Source organism: Cricetulus griseus, chromosome 2 (genome assembly GCF_003668045.3).
Source record: "Cricetulus griseus strain 17A/GY chromosome 2, alternate assembly CriGri-PICRH-1.0, whole genome shotgun sequence".
Taxonomy (NCBI): Eukaryota; Metazoa; Chordata; class Mammalia; order Rodentia; family Cricetidae; genus Cricetulus; species Cricetulus griseus.
This window is the reverse complement of record NC_048595.1, coordinates 262,544,591-262,551,150: the sequence shown is the minus strand read 5'-3', so window position 1 is coordinate 262,551,150 and position 6,560 is coordinate 262,544,591. Positions and strand designations below refer to the sequence as shown.

Below are 6,560 nucleotides of genomic sequence, written 5' to 3'. Positions count from 1 at the left end.
CAGCAGCTTTGTTCACAGTCTCGGCCAGGTTCTGGCAGGCGGCAGGTTTCATATCTGAGCATCTGCTCATTGGTCCAGGTGCAGGAACTGAGGTGCCTGTAATCTTCGAGTCATTGTCAGGATCTGGCAGTCTGTCTGACATTATAAACTTTAAAGATAACAATTTAAATGCCATATTCTGAAGATCTCTGAAGCATTAGAGGTCTGTTTGTCTGTTTTAATTACTTGCCTTAAGCACACATTAAGTATACAGGTGGCTAGGTAAGGTCTTATTTCTGTAAATAATTTTTAGTCTGACTGTAACTGGTTTTAACTTAGTAAGATGTTTGAAACAGCACAGCTGAACTTAAAACTGCATAGAGCTACCTTATATTCCTTAAACAGTAGCTTAACTTCTTTCTTAGGCAGGGTTTTTCTGTGACTTTGGAGCCTGTCCTGGAATTCGATCTGCCGGACCTGGCAGACCTTGAACTCATAAAGATCTATCTGCCTCTTATTCCCGAGTGGTGGGATTAAAGGCATGTGTCACCAATGTTCTAAACTTAAGGCGTGTGTTACCAACATCCTGAGCTTAAAGGTGTGTGTTATCAACATCCTAAACTTATTTCTAAAATATAAACTGTAATATCTTATAATAGATCAGCATCTTTCATAAAACAAAAACTTTACATTGTCAGGCTTTGCTCAAAAATAATTTTAAATTGAAGCTCTTTAAGTACAAACATTAATAAAAACAAACATAAAAAAACTGGTTTTAAAAAGAAATTTAAATTCCCTTAAGGTCTTTCTGTAATATATAGAAGCATTAACATTGTAAATCTCAATTGAAAAACTTGTTTCTAAGATGGTACCTCTAATTTCCATGCGGTCATCTTTAGTCAAGATGGCGGTTTAAGTATTCCTTTTTTAATTTTAGCAAAATGGCGACCAGTCAAGTCATATGAACATTTTAAAACAAATATATATAAAACAGAATTAGCTTAATATGGTTAAAATTTTAGACATGAGAAACCATAGCACAGTTTATATTTTTCTGTGACTTATAATAACCTTTTTTCTGATTTTTAACAACTTTCCTCTGACCTTTTACAACTTGCTTTGACCCTCCATAACTTTCTGTAACAATCTTCTCTGCTATGACTTGCTTGCTTTAATTTTCTATAACCTTTTAGTTCATTTCTCTGACTCTCTTAGACATTCCTAGACAAATTTCCTTTTTATTATTTAAGTTTCCTACAATTTTTTTATTTTTCAGTCAACATAAAAATTTTGTCAAAGTCCCCTTTTCATGAAGTATAGCAAAAAGCACATTGATCCCTGTCCAGGTCGCTGGTGGCCTGCCCTGGATCTTCCGGATCATAGGGAGTATACATCCTATATATTTCTTTTAGTCTCTCTAGAAAAGCGGCCGGTGATTCCTCCGCCCTCTGCATCATCTGCTTCACCTGGGCCAAATTGGTGGGTCGGTGTCCTGCCCCCCCCCAGACCCGCTGCGAACACCCGGTGATAGAGACGTCCTACCTGCTTCAGTGGTAAAATCCCATTCAGGTCTTTTAAGAGGGCAAGCTGCATCAATTTCATTGGGCAGCTGTTTCTCCTCCGAGGTTAAGGGGACCTAGGCGGCGGCGGCCGCTTCTGCCTCTGGCGGGGGCGGCGGCGGGCGGTTAGAGGGGGAAAGGAAGGGGGGGCCCTTGGGGTGTCTTTTACCTGAAATATAGTTTGGGGGTTAAAGGTATCATCCCACGGCCAGCCCACGTCAAAGGCTGGCCATTCTGAGGAACAAAGAGTAATCCATTTGCGTTTATGCACATCAACTACAAAACAAAGACCGAACAACACAGAACAGGCTTTCGCAGCGCAGTTTCGACAGAGTCGAAAGTAAAACTCCAGAAAACAAATGAGCCCACTGAAGCTCCAAGCGCTAAGGCATCTACCCTAGCCAGAAAACAAATGAGCTCACTGATGCTCCAACGCTGCCAGGACGTCTCCTGGAGCCGCGGCGGGGAGTTCCTCCTCCGAGCCGCCAAATACGAAATGTACTCAGCTGGGTACTGCAAACGCAGGCGCAGTTCATAAGACGGATTCAGACAGACAAGACACAAGACGAGACAAGACAGCGGATCCGCACAACGCTTACCTCCCAGACGTGGGTCGGTGGTCCCTGGGCGGGTCTCAATCCCGGACGAGCCCCCAAATGAAAGACCTCAGAAGAGACCCGCACCCAGGAATCAGCGAAACCACGAACTCTGGATGCAAGAACAAGAGGATTTATTGATGGCGCCGGGCACCCGGGGACTTAGCTTTTTGTTAGGCTAAGCCCTGAGCCCCAGAAGGGGAGTCCTTTTATAGGGGAAAAAGGCACCGTAATAGTCAGGCGAAATGGCCTTTATCTTTTGCCGGTCCAGATGGCTGACCTTGGGACGGAGCGATCTGGCGGGGGCCGGGGCCGGCCTTGCGTGGCGGCGGGGAAGTGCCGGCAGCTGTGGGGATCAAGGGTCAGGGGGTGCAGGGGAGGATGTATTCGCCAGCTGCATGCGGGAAAACTTAAAAGAGAAAGCTAAGGGCGGGGGTCTTTCAAAGGACCCCAGCCTAAGATGTTTTCTTTGCAGATTGCAGTAGGCCATCTGAAATGAACCAATCAGAACTGTTACCCTTGTTCACCCCAGACCCCATCCATTTGCAGTTTTTGCCTTTAAGAAGCCCCTAGCCCTTAGCTCAGGGTCCAGCCCCTCTGCTCCTGTGTGAGTAACGTGCTGGGCCCTGACTCACCAGTTACTGAATAACAAAGGCTCTTGCTGTTTGCATCAAGTTCTCGCCTCTGCCTGGTGACTGGGGGATCGCCACTTCCTAGTGTTCACCCCGGGTGAAGGGACCAGCTCCCCATTTGGGCAGCCATAACAGCCTAACACGTATTTGTCTGACCTTGTCTTAGTCACTAAGGTCAGATGCCTGCCCCTTTCGGCAGCCATGACAGTAACACGTGCTTTTCTGACCTTGCTTTGGTCACTAGAGGTTAGGTGCCTGCCTCGTGTCAAGGAACCAATCAGAAGTTAGCTGGTGGTGCTATGCTTTATGGCTCTGGGTGTGCTTTACGGACAAATGCACAGCAATGACGCGCAGAGCATAGCAACCACCCTGGGAGGGCCTATGGGCCATAAGAGCCAGTTGGCCAATCAACACAGGGCAAGCCCTCCAAGCCTGGAGGCACACCAATCCTGAGCCTGTGCATACCCCTAGACACTCACTCCCCTTACGCTGCCCTACAAGATCTCTATGCAGCCCCTTCGAGCTGTCTTTGCTAGTCATCAGCCATGGCAGGTGGGTGAAAGACCCGAGCTAACATGGGGTTAGCTCGTTAAACAACAATAAAGCCTCATGCAGTTTGCAGCAAGCTTTTGAATCTGCCTGGTAACTGGGGTGACCTCGGTCCTGGCCTGAGACCCTGGAGGCCTGAGTTTTCCTGGGGTCTTAACATGGGGTCCCACTCCGTGGGGGTCTTTCAGCATCATGGATGGTTGTGAGCCACCATGTGGTTACTGGGACTCAAACTCTGGAAGAGCAGCCAGTGCTTTTAACTGCTGAGACATCTCTCCATTCCTGATCTAAACTTTTAATCAGCTAAGAATGGCTTTGACCTCAGGCTATGTCTGAGATAGAAAGCAATCTTTTAATTTTGAAGCCAAGAAGGAATAAACTAACTGCATTTATTACCTTTGGGTTACCCATTAGTGTTTTAGCTCTGAGCTAGGAAGGAATTGCTAATTGTTTTACTGCTATCCCTGGGTTGGTTCTTCCGCCAGGCCAGTGTGAAGCCCCTTCCTTTAGTTTATCTTTAACCCTCAGCTTGGGTAATGGTATCACTCATTCACAGGCCAGCACTGGTTCATTTTTAACCTACAATGGGAGATCAGCCAGCAGCTTAGAGATTTTCCATTACAGGGCTTGAAATCGGCCTCCTGGGAGGGAGAGATGGATCAGCAAGCAGCTCTTGCAGAGGTTCAGAGTTTGGTTCTAGAATCTGCTGTGGGTGGCTTACAAAGACCAGTAACTCCAGCTTCAGGGGATCCAACGCATCTGGTCTCCAAGCCCTCCAAGCCTGGAGGCACACCAATCCTGAGCCTGTGCATACCCCTAGACACTCACTCCCCTTACGCTGCCCTACAAGATCTCTATGCAGCCCCTTCGAGCTGTCTTTGCTAGTCATCAGCCATGGCAGGTCAATAGCACTCACATACAAAAATCCACACATGTGCAAAAAAGGAGTTTTTAAAATAAGAAAAAGAAACCCTTTTTTAAAAAAATAAAAACTGGGGGGAAGCCAAGCCGTTCGTCCCTGGTGCTCGCTCTCGTGTGCCAGGGCAGGACTCCCTGGCGTCCCCGTGGATCCCCGGGCGAGCCTGCGGGCGGGCCGGCGGTGGGGGAGAGGGCACGCTCGGCGTCCACGGGGACAGGAACACGGATTTCTGTTTGTACTGTGACGACTTTTGCCTGACAAGTCTAAAAAAGATAGATTGTAAGAAAAACTGAAGTCATGTTTCGAAGACCTGTGTTACAGGTGTTTCATCAGTTTGTAAGATATGAGTCTGAAGTGGCCAGCAGTTTGGTTCTTGAAAGATCTATGAATCGTGTTCAGTTACTTGGGCGAATAGGTCAGGACCCTGTCATGAGACAGGTGGAAGGAAAAAACCCAGTCACAATATTTTCTCTGGCAACAAATGAGATGTGGCGATCAGGAGACAGTGAAGTAAACCAAGTGGGGGACGTGAGTCAAAAGACAACATGACACAGAATAGCAGTGTTTCGCCCAGGCCTCAGAGACGTGGCATACCAGTATGTGAAAAAGGGGGCTCGCATATTTGTGGAAGGGAAAGTGGACTATGGTGAATACATGGATAAAAATAACGTGAGGTGGCAAGAGACAACAATCAGCTGATAACGTCGTATTTCTGAGTGACCAGATAAAAGAAAAGTCGTAGAGTGAACTGACGATTCTTTGATCATTGTTTGGTACAGCCTCCTTCCCAAATCATGTATAGTTTATAGTTTAAAGACAAAGATTAAAAAAATTTTATATATAAAAAAAATTAAAAAAAACTGCCTTATTTGTAATTCTCTAATTTCCTCTGTGCCTAATCAGGTCTGGAAGTGAAGGCCTGAGGCTTTGGGGGCAAATAAAATGGACTTACAAAGGTCCATCATTCCTTGACAATTAAGAGTGGGTCACTGTAGTGGGGGATAAACAATGAGGACTGCTGTATCCAAAGGTCTCAGCAGCTGATGCTGGTGTTCTGATAATAGCATTGCAGAAGAAATGAACCACTATGTTCATAACACACACACACACACACACAGAGAGAGAGAGAGAGAGAGAGAGAGAGAGAGAGAGAGAGAGAGAGAGAGAGAGAGAGAGAGAGAGAGAGAGAGTAAATCCTATGGTGACCAGAGACCAAGAAGAGATAGGAAATAAGTAAGAGAAAACTCTGTTCTTTTCTTTCCTGTTCCCTTTCAGGGCCTCACACAATGGAGCCACATCAACAACTCCAAATAGTTTTGCGGGGTTGGGAGAAGGGATGTCCATGAGTACATATGTGTATGAGTCTGCATGAAGAGGTCAGAACCTCTTTGGCGTGGTTCTCAGAAGCTGTCCATCTTTTGTGTTTTACTTTTTCTTTTTGTCTGTGTTCTGAGAGCCACTGGGTTCAGCCAGGCCTGGCTAGCAGTCCTGCATGCTCCAGGGATCGTCTGTCTCTACAGACAGAATGGGGATTCCAGGCTTGTGCAAACACTTCCAATTTTTTACATGGCTGCTGGAGATCAGATTCAAGGCTCACATCTGCATAGCAAACACTCCAGTCACTGAGCTGTGGTGATATAGTGTTTATGATCTAATAAAGCCACTGGAGACCAGAATGCAAAGCCAACCACACTAGTTAGCTATAGAAGCTGGGCTCAAAAAAAAAAAAAAAAAAAAAAAAAAAAAAAGCTGGGCAGTGGCTTTAATCCTAGGACTCAGGAGACAGAGGCAGACCACCTTGGGCTGCATGAGAGTGAAATCAGTCTAATTGAGCTCTCTCCTTTAATCCCAGCACTGAAAAGCATATAGGGAGCTCAGTGCAGTCTCAGAGAATCTAAGATTTTGAGGCTTGGTGGGGAGTAGTGCAGTCTGGAGATGCAATCAGTGGGTCACCCCTTTGGTCTGAGCATTGGTAGAGGTGAGAACTCTCAAGTGGCTGGCTGCTTTGCTTCTCTGATCTTCAGCTTGAACCCCAATGTGTCTCTGGGTTTTTATCCATGCTATACTGAGCTATCTTTCCAGGCACTCAGTTTAAAACTCTTGATAGTAAACCAAATGCAATTGGGATCAGATCCTAGGCTAAAATTGTGGAACCGGATAGCCTGAGGCTAAACCTCATGAATATCAGGCTCTATCATTCCTGAGGTGTTGATTTAGTGCCACCCCCAATTTTGCTACCAGCAAGACTCCACCTTGCTATCCTAAGAGGTAATCTAAAGCTAGCCACTGCCTAATGCAATGCTGGTTAATACTTCAGGCTTTTAGG

The 6,560-nt window shown here is 46.1% G+C and overlaps 1 pseudogene; it reads left to right on the top strand.

The window, feature by feature from the left end:
* The first annotated feature begins 4,511 nt into the window (after window positions 1–4,511).
* LOC100769491 lies at window positions 4,512–4,976 on the top strand (annotated as a pseudogene).
* The last annotated feature ends 1,584 nt before the right edge of the window (window positions 4,977–6,560 follow it).